Consider the following 15292-nt stretch of genomic DNA (forward strand, 5'->3'; position numbering starts at 1 on the left):
TTGTGTGAGCGCTTCACAAAGCATGTATTTTATGCATATTTCAATCTTCATGCTCAATAATAGCCCAATTACAAAAATATGACAAGCTTTTAGCTTTTGAGTTTGCTTTCTACAAAAATAGGAAAATAAAGCTAATGGACGGTGCCCATAGAGTCTGGCACGCCCAATCTCAATGTCCAAATAGAAATAACATATCCGTGCGCATAAGCGCATACAAAATAATAATAAATAATCGATGACTCAATAGACATAACAAAATATAGGCGTGGCGCCTATCAAAATATAGTCCAAAGGTCGAATACTCGCTAAACTCCAATGCTTTTCTCCGCCACTGCTGCTATCTCTACACATCAACTGAAGCATTCACAATCGTTAGTAAAATAATACAATTAAACCGACAAAAGTGAATACCTAGCAGTCTTCAGCTACATAAATAAATCAACTAGTTAGAAATAAATCCTAACCTTAATTTATTACGAGTACGCACTCTAAACTCATAAACGTTTATTAATTTAATATGCATTTTGCGGAATCACCCGCTATGGAATCACCCATGTACACACTAAATTAATGAAACGCCCGAAAAGGACAGGCGTCCCCATCAACTTCTCGCACAAAGAATCCTCTTTGTGTATGAGCCCCGGTCATCTAAGTTTACGAAATCCACCATAAAACCTCACGGAATCCACCGTGGCACGGAATCCACCTTGAAAATATGCCTCCTGGCATCACCGCATGCCTTGTGTGAGCGCTTCACAAAGCATGTATTTTATGTATATTTCAATCTTCATGCTCAATAATAGCCCAATTACAAAAATATGACAAGCTTTTAGCTTTTGAGTTTGCTTTCTACAAAAATAGGAAAATAAAGCTAATGGACGGTGCCCATAGAGTCTGGCACTCCCAATCTCAATGTCCAAATAGAAATAACATATCCGTGCGCATAAGCGCATACAAAATAATAATAAATAATCGATGTCTCAATAGACATAACAAAATATAGGCGTGGCGCCTATCAAAATATAGTCCAAAGGTCGAATACTCGCTAAACTCCAATGCTTTCCTCCGCCACTGCTGCTATCTCTACACATGAACTGAAGCATTCACAATCGTTAGTAAAATAATACAATTAAACCGACAAAAGTGAATACCTAGCAGTCTTCAGCTACATAAATAAATCAACTAGTTAGAAATAAATCCTAACCTTAATTTATTACGAGTACGCACTCTAAACTCATAAACGTTTATTAATTTAATATGCATTTTGCGGAATCACCCGCTATGGAATCACCCATGTACACACTAAATTAATGAAACGCCCGAAAAGGACAGGCGTCCCCATCAATTTCTCGCACAAAGAATCCTCTTTGTGTATGAGCCCCGGTCATCTAAGTTTACGGAATCCACCATAAAACCTCACGGAATCCACCGTGGCACGGAATCCACCGTGGAATATGCCTCCTGGCATCACCCCATGCCTTGTGTGAGCGCTTCACAAAGCATGTATTTTATGTATATTCCAATCTTCATGCTCAATAATAGCCCAATTACAAAAATATGACAAGCTTCTAGCTTTTGAGTTTGCTTTCTACAAAAATAGGAAAATAAAGCTAATGGACGGTGCCCATAGAGTTTGGCACGCCCAATCTCAATGTCCAAATAGAAATAACATATCCGTGCGTATAAGCGCATACAAAATAATAATAAATAATTGATGTCTCAATAGACATAACAAAATATAGGCGTGGCGCCTATCAAAATATAGTCCAAAGGTCGAATACTCGCTAAACTCCAATGCTTTCCTCCGCCACTGCTGCTATCTCTACACATCAACTGAAGCATTCACAATCGTTAGTAAAATAATACAATTAAACCGACAAAAGTGAATACCTAGCAGTCTTCAGCTACATAAATAAATCAACTGGTTAGAAATAAATCCTAACCTTAATTTATTACGAGTACGCACTCTAAACTCATAAACGTTTATTAATATAATATGCATTTTGCGGAATCACCCGCTATGGAATCACCCATGTACACACTAAATTAATGAAACGCCCGAAAAGGACAGGCGTCCCCATCAACCTCTCACATAAAGAATCCTCTTTGTGTATGAGCCCCGGTCATCTAAGTTTACGGAATCCACCATAAAACCTCACGGAATCCACCGTGGCACGGAATCCACCGTGGAATATGCCTCCTGGCATCACCCCATGCCTTGTGTGAGCGCTTCACAAAGCATGTATTTTATGTATATTTCAATCTTCATGCTCAATAATAGCCCAATTACAAAAATATGACAAGCTTCTAGCTTTTGAGTTTGCTTTCTACAAAAATAGGAAAATAAAGCTAATGGACGGTGCCCATAGAGTTTGGCACGCCCAATCTCAATGTCCAAATAGAAATAACATATCCGTGCACATAAGCGCAGACAAAATAATAATAAATAATTGATGTCTCAATAGACATAACAAAATATAGGCGTGGCGCCTATCAAAATATAGTCCAAAGGTCGAATACTTGCTAAACTCCAATGCTTTCCTACGCCACTGCTGCTATCTCTACACATCAACTGAAGCATTCACAATCGTTAGTAAAATAATACAATTAAACCGACAAAAGTGAATACCTAGCAGTCTTCAGCTACATAAATAAATCAACTGGTTAGAAATAAATCCTAACCTTAATTTATTACGAGTACGCACTCTAAACTCATAAACGTTTATTAATTTAATATGCATTTTGCGGAATCACCCGCTATGGAATCACCCATGTACACACTAAATTAATGAAACGCCCGAAAAGGACAGGCGTCCCCATCAACTTCTCGCACAAAGAATCCTCTTTGTGTATGAGCCCCGGTCATCTAAGTTTACAGAATCCACCGTAAAACCTCATGGAATCCACCGTGGCACGGAATCCACCGTGGAATATGCCTCCTGGCATCACCCCATGCCTTGTGTGAGCGCTTCACAAAGCATGTATTTTATGTATATTTCAATCTTCATGCTCAATAATAGCCCAATTACAAAAATATGACAAGCTTTTAGCTTTTGAGTTTGCTTTCTACAAAAATAGGAAAATAAAGCTAATGGACGGTGCCCATAGAGTCTGGCACGCCCAATCTCAATGTCCAAATAGAAATAACATATCCGTGCGCATAAGCGCATACAAAATAATAATAAATAATCGATGTCTCAATAGACATAACAAAATATAGGCGTGGCGCCTATCAAAATATAGTCCAAAGGTCGAATACTCGCTAAACTCCAATGCTTTCCTCCGCCACTGCTGCTATCTCTACACATCAACTGAAGCATTCACAATCGTTAGTAAAATAATACAATTAAACCGACAAAAGTGAATACCTAGCAGTCTTCAGCTACATAAATAAATCAACTAGTTAGAAATAAATCCTAACCTTAATTTATTACGAGTACGCACTCTAAACTCATAAATGTTTATTAATTTAATATGCATTTTGCGGAATCACCCGCTATGGAATCACCCATGTACACACTAAATTAATGAAACGCCCGAAAAGGACAGGCGTCCCCATCAATTTCTCGCACAAAGAATCCTCTTTGTGTATGAGCCCCGGTCATCTAAGTTTACGGAATCCACCATAAAACCTCACGGAATCCACCGTGGCACGGAATCCACCGTGGAATATGCCTCCTGGCATCACCCCATGCCTTGTGTGAGCGCTTCACAAAGCATGTATTTTATGTATATTCCAATCTTCATGCTCAATAATAGCCCAATTACAAAAATATGACAAGCTTCTAGCTTTTGAGTTTGCTTTCTACAAAAATAGGAAAATAAAGCTAATGGACGGTGCCCATAGAGTTTGGCACGCCCAATCTCAATGTCCAAATAGAAATAACATATCCGTGCGTATAAGCGCATACAAAATAATAATAAATAATTGATGTCTCAATAGACATAACAAAATATAGGCGTGGCGCCTATCAAAATATAGTCCAAAGGTCGAATACTCGCTAAACTCCAATGCTTTCCTCCACCACTGCTGCTATCTCTACACATCAACTGAAGCATTCACAATCGTTAGTAAAATAATACAATTAAACCGACAAAAGTGAATACCTAGCAGTCTTCAGCTACATAAATAAATCAACTGGTTAGAAATAAATCCTAACCTTAATTTATTACGAGTACGCACTCTAAACTCATAAACATTTATTAATTTAATATGCATTTTGCGGAATCACCCGCTATGGAATCACCCATGTACACACTAAATTAATGAAACGCCCGAAAAGGACAGGCGTCCCCATCAACTTTTCGCACAAAGAATCCTCTTTGTGTATGAGCCCCGGTCATCTAAGTTTACGAAATCCACCGTAAAACCTCATGGAATCCACCGTGGCACGGAATCCACCGTGGAATATGCCTCCTGGCATCACCCCATGCCTTGTGTGAGCGCTTCACAAAGCATGTATTTTATGTATATTTCAATCTTCATGCTCAATAATAGCCCAATTACAAAAATATGACAAGCTTTTAGCTTTTGAGTTTGCTTTCTACAAAAATAGGAAAATAAAGCTAATGGACGGTGCCCATAGAGTCTGGCACGCCCAATCTCAATGTCCAAATAGAAATAACATATCCGTGCACATAAGCGCATACAAAATAATAATAAATAATCGATGTCTCAATAGACATAACAAAATATAGGCGTGGCGCCTATGAAAATATAGTCCAAAGGTCGAATACTCGCTAAACTCCAATGCTTTCCTCCGCCACTGCTGCTATCTCTACACATCAACTGAAGCATTCACAATCGTTAGTAAAATAATACAATTAAACCGACAAAAGTGAATACCTAGCAGTCTTCAGCTACATAAATAAATCAACTGGTTAGAAATAAATCCTAACCTTAATTTATTACGAGTACGCACTCTAAACTCATAAACGTTCATTAATTTAATATGCATTTTGCGGAATCACCCGCTATGGAATCACCCATGTACACACTAAATTAATGAAACGCTCGAAAAGGACAGGTGTCCCCATCATCTTCTCGCACAAAGAATCCTCTTTGTGTATGAGCCCCAGTCATCTAAGTTTACGGAATCCACCGTAAAATCTCATGGAATCCACCGTGGAATATATCTCCTGGCATCAACAGCACAGTGATTTGCGCCGGTGATGATGATGATGGAGTGTCGAGAACCTGCTTTTGCCATTTGTTTCAGAAGTTTCATGTTGGAAGGAACAGGAGAAGCACAGCCGGCCATGTAAATTCCCTATATTCTGAGTGAAAAAAATCTGCTAAGATAAGAACAAGCTCCCCATCGGGCATCGTCATGATCGCCCCAAAAACGACATGCTTTCCTCTTGCTTTTTCCCTTGAAAAGCGGTTCAAAACCCCCAAATTAGTTTCCCCCTCTTATGAATGAGTAAAACACAAATAGTGAAGTGCATCCATCTCTCGAATGTGTGACTGCATATACACATGAGACCCAAACCATGAAATCCGAAACAAAGACCAATAATTACAACACTTTAAGCTGTCCCACAGTAGCCATAACCAGTCCTGTGCCTATGAAGCCATTACTCGCTCCGATTGCTTCACCATAACCATCCCTTCTACAAACGTATACTCGACAAGATTTAAGCATCAGCATTGATTTAGACTTTGAGGTTTATCTTTGAAGTCATGCATTGCCCCTTTGTCAGTCAGCTTTACAATGAGTAATCTGCGCATAAAAGATTGGATGGCAAAATACTCCCTCGATGCTTCACTAGCGCTTTGCTCGCTTCAGCAACTTTTGAGAGACTTCCTTCAACTCTATGTCATGGGAACTTTTGAACTTAGATGATCGCTTCCACAAACCTTCCTTTGATTCCATAATTCCCTACACTTTTCTTAGAGATCATCATTGAAATTATCACCTTGATAATGTCCTTTGGCATCAGTTTTTCATATTTTTCTAACACACACACATCATCCATCCAAACAAAATCATACACATGCACTAAGGGAATATATACATTGGATGCGGATTATCGTAATTCATCACACACACAATGAATCACACGCAGAAAATAACACAAATGCACAACAAAAGAAATGGAGGTGTATACGACTCGGATGCGCAGCAGCACGACATCCACCCCCTCTAAACCTGCGCATCCTCCGGATGTGCCAACTATCCAGGATCATTCAAATCCACAAACAGGTCGAGTCCATCTTCTGTTTCTAGTAAACCTGTTTCTCCATCAGCTTCATCATCTATATTCTCTGCTTCTTCTGCTTGTCTTTCTTCTACCTGCTCTTCTTCTGTCAACGCTTCAAGTGCATATTCTTCATCTTCTCTTCTCTTGAAAATCTTGACTCCTTTTCCAGTAATGGGTACCCTCAATACTGTTCCATCTAATTCAGCCAACTCATAGGTACCATTCTCAAAAACCTATTTCACCTCATACGGTCCAAACCATCTTTGAACCATTTTTCTCATGCTACTATGCTGATTCTCTAGACTACTGTCGTAGACTAGAACCCAATCTCCTTCTTTTATGGCTCTAGGCCTCAAGTGATGCCTTAAATCAAACCTGTCCTTGTTTCTGAGTCAGGCTGCCTTCAAACAATCAACTGCTAGGCTGCACATCTTCTGTCCTTCTCTCTAGTTGACGAATCCGAAGAGCTAGAAGCTCTTCCCTTGATAAATTCTCATGCCACGGAAGAACACTCCAAGTGAGAGTAAAAATTTCTGTAGGCATAACACGTTTTTTCCCATACATCAACTCTACAGGCATGTATCCAGTAGTCACACTATGTGTAGAGCGATCAGCCCACAACGCAAAAGGTAGTAATCTCGGCCAATCCCCAATCCGACCTCTACAAGCTTTTGCCAATGCTTTAACTATTGGCGGATGTCCTCTTTCACTCTTGCCATTTCCCTCTGGATTATAGGCAGTAGTAAGAGCCAATTTAATCCCAAGCCGTGAGAAAAATTCTCTAGCTTCATCTACATCTAGCTCTCCACGATCAGCTGTAATCTTGCCTATACATCCATACCTGCAAAATATTTCTTCCAACAAGAATTTACATACTGTAGTGGTGGTCTTTGTCCGCAAAGATCTGCCTTCAACATAGTTTGTAAGATCCTCCCTAGCCAAGACAAGATATCTCATCTGCCAAAGTCCCACTGGCAAAGTAACCAAGTCTACCACCCACTTATAATGCATACATAGTGGATAAGTCGGATGCAACTCATCACGATGTCGCACTAAAGAGTAAAGCTGGCAGTCCCTGCAAGTCTCCACAAAGTGAGAAACATCTTTATACATCCCTTTCCACCAGTATCTTTCTTTGATTTTCTCATAGGTAGCCCACACACCTCTATGTCCAGCCCATGAGCTCTCATGAAGCTCTCGCATAATCTGTATCTGCATCGCTACATCACAAACTACTCTCAAGGGCAAGCCTCCTCTCTTCTTTGGATGCTTCCAAAGAAAACCATCTTTCAAGAAATACCCATAAGCCTTCCTTCTGATTTTCTTAAATTCATCATCTGTCCAATCAACTCTTCGAGTCAATGAACTTAGATACTGTCCAATTTGCAGCCACTCGTCAACATAAAGTTCTTCAATAAAGGCTTCAACAGTAGATACATGACAATCATGAACAAGGACAGAAGCAGCAAACTCTGTCTCATCATCTTCTGCAAACATTGGCTCCTCATCCTCATATCTCACTCTAGATAGCATGTCAGCAACTGGATTATCTTTCCCTGCTATGTGTCGAAATTCTAGATTCAATGATTTGATATAGGCAATCCACCAAAGCATCGCTATATCTGGAGTCGAGCAACTAGTAATCATACCAAGCAAAGGCAAACAATCTATTTCCACAACAACTGAAGCTCCAATAAAATACCCTTTGTCACACTTTAGTGCAGCGACTACTCCCCACAACTCTCTTTTAATCTACGGATACCTCCTCTGTCGCTCATTAAGAATTTTAGCTCCAAAGCGGATTGCATATCTATTTCCATCAGCATCATCCTGTCCCACTGCCCAACCTATGCCAATAGGGCTAGTATCAACTGTCAACATGATCGGCCGTCCACACTGATAATCCGCCTTGCGAAGAGTAGGAGCTGACTGCAACAGTTTCTTGAGTTTATGCATGGCTTTCGAATGCTTCTCATCCCAATGAAATTTCTGCCCCTTTCGAAGCAATTGATAGAGAACATCTGCTATATGAGAAAAATGAGGAATCCAAATCATGTAAAATACACAAGCTCCCACAAATCTCCACACCTCTGAAGTAGTCGAGCAATACTTCGCAATCCTGCTTATGGCATCCACCTTTGCAGGTGAAGGCTTCCTGCCATAATATCCAACCATATGCCCAACTATGATGACTTCATTAACACCAAAGACAGATTTCAGCCCTGAAAGTGTAAAATTTACCTCCTCTAATCGTGTCAATATTTGCTCACAAGCAACCAAGTGGTCAGCCACAAACTGTCTACATCCACGCAAATCAAGACTTTCATTCTTTTCTTCTTCTACACAACCCTTAATAGGCACATCATCTAGAAAAGGCATGGTATACTACGGAATATAGTCTCGTAGAACTCTATGCATAGCATTCATCATATGAGCAACTGATTTTGTGGCACCTTGAGGCAAGGTACACATCCTCACAAGACCAATAGGTGTCTGCATAGTAGTAATATCCCTGCTTTCCAAGGCAAGCTGAAACTGATCATAACCTGAATACAAGTCACCTAGAGAATAGATGGATCGTCCTGCAAAAGCCTCAGCAAATTCATCCACAACTGGACCTGTTCCCACATTCCTGATTGTAACTTTGTTCACGGGCTGCATATCCTGAATAAATCTCAAAGTACCATTCTTCTTTGGTACAGTAAACCACTTGCTAGAATAGGGTGCAGAAGAGGGTTCCAAAATCCCCATTTTAATCTTCTCATTCAGCAACTTTATCATCTTTGGCAAGTGTGCTTTAGGCACAGGTATAGGACGTATATTCCATGGTACATGAGGAACAGTGAAGATGACCATAGGTGCAACCAATTCGGGACTAATGCAGCCAATTTCATGTGGAAAGAAAGCAAATGCCTTACCATGATGTCCAAGCATCTCTCTAAAACATTCTTTTTCCACTGGAAGTAAGAAATCATCATTTCCAATCTTCAATTCTGCAAGAGTTTCAGCTGTAAATTTATGTCCAATATTTGCAGGATCTCTCAACATAGGCTGCTTCATAGCTTTTTCAATCTGCTCATCACTATCAGGAGGAAGCGGCCCTGCAACCGGCTTAACCTTCTTATCAACTGTTTTATATTTTGTGTCAACCTTGGCATCATTCAAGCATTCTTTTGTTTGCTGCAATTTCTGCAAATTTTCAGCAACTCTCAACTCTGTTGGTTGAAAAATTTCAGCCCTTTGCTTTATGGACTGCATGGGTGCAGCCTGAAACTCTGTATGCTGAAATTTTTCGGCATTCAACTCTGTTGGCTGAATGGATTCATCCCTCGGCTCTATGGACTGCATGGGTGCAACCTCATACTCCATATGCTGAATTTTTCTAGCATTTAACTCTGTTGGCTGAATGATTTCATCCCTCTGCAACTTTGTTAGCTGATCAAGATCAGCCATAAATTCAGTTTGCTGAGTTTTCTCAGCCTCTAACTATGTTTTCAGCATAAAACCAGAAATTTCCTGAAACATATCCAAGGTTTGCATAGGTATGATCTTTGAACCCTTACATACATCATTTTTCAGCATTGCTCCCATCTCAAACAATGTATCTGCATAAGACATCCCTTCATACAATCCATCTACATGCTCTTCTGCTTGCAAAATACCTGCATTCTTCAATTCTTTCTCCTTACGACCAATGTACTGCCTGGCAGCTCTAGGCAAATCTGAAATTTTTTGATAACTCACTGAACTATCTGAAGAAAAACCAACAAAATTATTGGGGAAAGACTGGCTGCCAGGAGGCAAGATCTCCTCTTTTCTCCGCTCCGTACCACTGGCGTCTCGCAAGACAGCGGTACCTAATGAAAATCCAACTCCTTTGCAGGTAGTGGTGCCTCACGCAAGGAGTCCCTGTTTCTCGGATGATTTACCCCAATAGTCATAAACTGAATAGCTCGCATACCATCTTTATTGCGTATCCGTGCTGCATAAGCTGACCCGTCATCCATCACTTTCGTTTCCATTCTTGCTTCTGTAATGAAAGGCTATCCAAGAATAATCGAATAAGAGCAAGAATCCTGAACAAAACAATGATAATCCTCTTCAACATTACCAATAGAAATTCTGATACTTGGACAAGCAGCATACATATCACCAGAAGTATTATTGGCGGCTCTCATGCGCCAGCCATGCTCTGCATCCATAGGCCACTTGCCACTCTCATAAACACCTCGAGCAATAAGATTAATCTCAGAACCATGATCGACTAAAGCAATCAAAGGAATTTGTTTCTCTCCAATCCTTACCACCGTCTCAGTGGTTGCTCTAGCCCAATGACTTCGTGAAAAATGGCTGCGAGGAATGAGAATAGGGGTATCATCATCTTCATACTGCATAGGCTGAACTATTTTCTCCAATTGCGGATTAACAGAAGCATTATCAACCATCACTGCATCATCATGCTCTTCCCCAAGAGCTCCATGCCACAATCCCTGTAAAGCAGGTCCCTCCATTGCATGTCGTTTCCTTCACAAAAGATCCTGCATCTGATCCTGTATTTCTCTTCTAGCAATCCCAAGAGCTTCTCCAACAGTAAAAGTGACTTCACTATTCAAAATTCTTTCATGAAAAATCTTACTCATATCTGTCTGCATATCAAGGTCTGACAAGAGCTTGAATCCTAGCTCCTTTCTTAGTTGCCTCTTTTCTTTCATCTGCTTGTCTCCCATAGGTTGTTCAGGACCTGATCGAGCTAGAGAACTTGACATAGGTGGAGCTGTAACAAGTGGTGAAACAAAGTCACCCCCTCTAGTCTTTTTGGAGGTGCTGGGACCCTCCTCATCTCTTCTTCTCTTTTCCTCAACCATGGCATCTAAACCCTGTGTTTTAGCCATATAAGCAAAAATAGAATACCTGTCAATAGGAGAATCCCATCCCATTTCTCCTCGGATGCTGGAGCCCACACAAGTCATAGTAGATGCCTGAACTTTCCCTCTTCTCGCTATCTCCAAGGCAGAGGACCATAAAGCAGAGTCTCCATCAGATTTCTGCTCAAGCTGGACTCCATAAGCTGAAGCATCTCCTCTAACACTCACATAAGCTGATCGCGCAGCCATATCATCAACAAGCTTCTTCATGCCTCCCTTACCGAAGTTCGTGTCAAGAGGAGCGCCAGTCTCTGTCAGCCATATCTTCCCATCTTGTTCCCAGAACACTACATTCTTCTTACGTGCTTCCTGAAAAGCATCACAATCTCCGCAGTGTTGGTGCTCTGTACTATCGCACCAAATACATCGTCTCCCTTTTCTTTGACCAGCTGAAAAAGTAGTCACTGGAGCAGGTGCTGCAGCAGGTACTGACATAAGTTGCTCTTTTAACTTACCAACTTCAGCTTTGACTGCTTCAATCGTCAAATCTGCCAAGCCTTTAATAACATCATCTACAGATAAGGGCACTAGAGCAGCAGGAACTGGTGGATTCACAGCAGGAGGAGTAGGCTTAGGCAAAGAAGTTGCAGCAGGGGTAGAAGAAGAAGTCTCCAAGGATTTTTCAGAAACTGATCCTGTATTACGATGCAATCGTACTCTCCTGCGCTGCTTCTTAACAACAGCATTCACAACATCAATGACATGTCTCCACTTGGTCTTTAAACCTGAATCAGTAGCTTGATCTTCCAAAAGATCATCCAACTTTTCCTGTAAATCAGCATCAGCAGCTTGTAAAAATAACTTCACTTTCTGCATCTCCAAAGTTTGCTGCTCAGTCCCATCCAACTGATCATAGCGGCTCTCCAACTCTCGTAGAAGAGCGGTAACTGAAAGTCCCTTATTAGGCATAGAAACCCATGCTAAGAAATTCCTGCGATTCATAAGAACTGTATCCTCCAGGAAATATTCATCTTTTAATGCCTTCTTAAACTCTGCCCAACCTGCATGTGCTTCTTGAATTTCTGAAATTCAGACTTCAAGAGCGCGCACCACGATCCGCAAGAAGTAGCGGCTCCAGACATCTTGAGAAACCCCAAAAAACTTCATCTTTTCTTCATACAAATGCAGGTAAGTTGACACTTGCTGGCCATTAAACTGCTTCATCTCCTGTTGGACAGCTTTCAAGGCATCCATAGCATCACTGTCACGTTTCGCGTGAGCTTGCTGCTGCATATAAATAGTAAATGACTGAAACAGGTTCTTCATGACATTATCACCTTTCATCTCTTCTTGCGAGTCTCCCATCTTGCTGAAAAGTGACGCAGCACTTTCACGTCGGGGGTTCACCAAAAATGTCGTAAAGTTCACGCAAAGGCTGCAGAACACGGGGTTCAAGATACAACAATGGAAGAGACTAACAAGAAAAAAATTGAATTGTTGATACCAAAGTACACTATATTCCTTGTCAAGTGAGTTACATGAAGCTCATGTTCAGAAAAATCTGAACATATTCAGTTTTACATACAGATGCTTGAATTTAGTTTTTCCATTGTCACTTGATAAATTCTGCTGGGTAATAATGTCTGTGAACAAATTTTCAAGATTCCATACAAAGTCAAAACAAAGGAGTTCTGTAGGTACCAAAAGATGTATGCCCAGTCAAATACAAATGAGGAACAAACTGGTTGTATCTCCAAAGCAAAAGTAGGGAATTAATTTGTCTTCATCAAAAGGTGAGAGTGTTCCACCAATAAAAGATATTGCCTGTTCATAAGAGTTGAACAATTTGGGAATGGACAGTAGACCCTTTCAGCTCCAGGCATCCTTGTCTCTTTTAGTTGCTCGTTATAGAAGTCATACCATTTCTGAGAAAGGATAGGCAGGCACTGATCAAAACCAAGTGTTTGAATACACCCAAATTGAGGACTTCCAAGATGATAAGTCAGATATACTGTTTGTGAACTCTATATGCAAAAACTGAGACTATTTTGCTGATCTACACCATTGAAATCTATTCACGTCCATGTGTTGTATTCTCGAGTGGAAAGCCCAACCTCTGGATTGCTTTGATATTTGAAAAGATTCTGTTGCCTATGCAATGAGCAATCTCCTCATTGCAGCCTCCTACTCCAGAGACTATTTTATTCACACGGTTTTCAGAATCTGAGATATTCACTGTGTCACACAATGACCAATCTGTAGAAACGGGTCAATTTTGTGGGCCTTGAAGAGGATTATGAACTCGACATTGAACGGGATGCAATCGTCAGAGAGGCGCCTGCACTTGAAGATTTAGACTGACCAACCCTTCCATCAAACGTGGTCGCAATTGACATATCCAGAAATGACAGCAGTCCACAAAAAGACAGTTTTGGTTTTACATGGCAAGAAGTTAAAAGCCTGTACAACAGCCAGAAGGTCACCACAGCTGATCAATATGGTGATGTAATTCTCATGAATTGATGTTCTTATGTCCTTCTGATAGGCATAGAGGTGTTAGTAGATGAGCTTCACCTGGGAGAGAGACTTTTCTTTGTGGCAAAGGCGAAGGAGGAGCCAGTAGGCATCGTGCAAAATCCTTCCAAAGCATCTTCACAACAAAAGGTCGATTTGAAGTGCCAGCTCTGCAAGATTACAACTTGATGCATGTGATGTGATCTCAATGCAAACATTAACTCTGCTGTTTGTAGAATTGGGACCAGCACAAACATGACAGGTTTGTGGACTTTCAAAAGCCCTCTAGGTATCCATGTGGAACTTGCTGGGACTTAGAAGCAACAACTACAGACAAGGCCTAGACCAGGCCTGTTTGTCAAGGCCAATCCTCAAACTCAACACTCTACAAGACAATACTGCACTCTGCATTGATGTATTTACATAAAGTTGACTCAAACCATTATGAAAATCCATATAGATCAGAAGCATTCATGACGAAGATGTAGGCTTTCGAAAAGATACTATATGACTTTGTAACATGAAAGCCTGAAAGCACTCTGAGACATAAATATCCTGCATGTTCAGCTGTTTAAGGTTTTTAGCATACTCAGGAGTATGAACTAGATCCCAGATGACAGCGATGCCGCCTGGCCTCAATAAACGAACAATCTCCTGCAACCCCTTAAGCCTCTCAATAGCTTTTTGACCAATGCTTCAGAAACTGATGAATTAGGTAGCTGTTTCGAAGGATTTCTCTTCCCCCGGCGGTGTCGTCTTCACTCCTCTTCCCATGAATCTTCTCTCCTTGCCGCACTGTTTTTCCTGTCCCCTGGATGAATTCCTTGATCAGCTTCCCGAGACCAGGTAGTTATGCCTCTCAAAATTCTTGTGATGGCTAATTCTCAACGGCAGTTCAATCAACAGCACAGTGATTTGCGCCGGTGATGATGATGACGGAGTGTCCAGAACCTGCTTTTGCCATTTGTTTCAGAAGTTTCCTGTTGGAAGGAACAGGAGAAGCACAGCCGGCCATGTAAATTCCCTATATTCTGAGTGAAAAAATCTGCTAAGATAAGAACAAGCTCCCCATCGGGCATCGTCATGATCGCCCCAAAAACGACCTGCTTTCCTCTTGCTTTTTCCCTCGAAAAGCGGTTCAAAACCCCCAAATGAGTTTCTCCCTCTTATGAATAAGTAAAACACAAATAGTGAAGTGCATCCATCTCTCGAATGTGTGATTGCATATATACATGAGACCCAAACCATGAAATCCAAAACAGAGACCAATAATTACAACACTTTAAGCTGTCCCACAGTAGCCATAACCAGTCCTGTGCCTATGAAGCCATTACTCGCTCTGATTGCTTCACCATAACCATCCCTTCTACAAACGTATACTGGACAAGATTTAAGCACCAGCATTGATTTAGACTTTGAGGTTTATCTTTGAAGTCATGCATTGCCCCTTTGTCAGTCAGCTTTACAATGAGTAATCTGCGCATAAACTTCGACTTCGGCCTTGAAGATTGGATGGCAAAATACTCCCTCGATGCTTCACTAGCGCTTTGCTCGCTTCAGCAACTTTTGAGAGACTTCCTTGAACTCTATGTCATGGGAACTTTTGAACTTAGATGATCGCTTCCACAAAACTTCCTTTGGTTCCATAATTCCCTGCACTTTTCTTAGAGATCATCATTGAAATTATCAGCTTGATAATGTCATTTGGC

This window comes from Lygodium microphyllum, chromosome 21, assembly GCF_053477565.2.
Source record: "Lygodium microphyllum isolate KBCC chromosome 21, Lygodium_microphyllum_v1.1.10, whole genome shotgun sequence".
In the NCBI taxonomy this organism is placed as follows: Eukaryota; Viridiplantae; Streptophyta; class Polypodiopsida; order Schizaeales; family Lygodiaceae; genus Lygodium; species Lygodium microphyllum.